Raw genomic sequence first — 1143 nt, 5'->3', positions numbered from 1 at the left:
CAAGCAGAGGTAGCACTGGGCAGAGGAAGGGGGCAGGCACTGGAAAAGCAGATGCAGCAGGGGGAGTGGTGTGGGGCAGAGGTGGAGGGACTTAAGGGAGGCACTAGTTGCAGCTGAAGCCAGAGCCATCCTAGTTATGACCTCCACAGCCTTGTACTTGAATTCAAGACAAGGGGTCACTGTCCCCTCCCCCCCCCCCCCCCATGTTGAATTGGAGGAAAAAAAAACTTTGTCTTGTATTTGAATAAATATGGCAGTGAACTAAATGCCATGTTGTAGATACTGAGAGGTTCAACTAAAGAGATATAGGGAAAAATAAGTTAACTCCAGAATCTTAATACAACCACTGAAAAACTCTATAATACTAGATCCTACAGCCCTCAATGAATTTGAGAACAACAGAATGAAACTGGACTATAGCCCTATCAGTCAAATCCCTTAAAGAATCCAGAGATAAAATCTCATCCTTTCAAAAAATTGTAAATTCCAGAAAAACTAGAAGAGGGGCAGTAGAGGATCAAAAATGTCTAGCAGTCGGACAGTGGTAGAAAAATATCATTTTTCTCCTTTAAAGGGGAAATCTGGGATTTTCTCCTTTTAAAAGAAAAAATCCACATTTTTCTCTATCAAAAGAGAAGATCTTCATTTTTTCATATTTTTCGATAGCAAATGGAAAAGCCGAATCCCTGGTTATGAGGTACTGTGCATACATAGCTGAGAATAAAATGGATTTAAGACTTTACCTAAAAATCAGTAAAAAAAAAAAATTGCAGAAAGTTTCTTCAGCCAATATTGCTCACAATTAAGGCTCCTCTCAGGAGAAGCGCCTAGCTACATTGCTTCAGGAGGAACCCTGGAAAGGAACTGTGATCTGTGCATCACGGTCCCTTCACTTCCAGTTTGAAATTATTATACTTTTTATACAAAAAAACTCAAATGACAACATTCCTTGCCTGGATGAATTATGACTTAAATCCCACATGGCAGAACAGCTGCACAGCATTTTTTTGGTCTTCAAAGGGTTGAAACAGATATTGGCACAAGTGCTGCTCTTGAAAGATAAAATAATATTTTGGCCACATGCCTGTAGCGCAAGTGAAAAGGTAGCTAATCTTGAAAGTGTTCCCAGAAATGCTGAATGTT

Source organism: Gavialis gangeticus, unplaced genomic scaffold (assembly GCF_001723915.1).
Source record: "Gavialis gangeticus isolate Ggan-Ray unplaced genomic scaffold, GavGan_comp1, whole genome shotgun sequence".
NCBI classification, from domain to species: domain Eukaryota; kingdom Metazoa; phylum Chordata; order Crocodylia; family Gavialidae; genus Gavialis; species Gavialis gangeticus.
Note: the sequence above shows the minus strand (reverse complement) of the source record.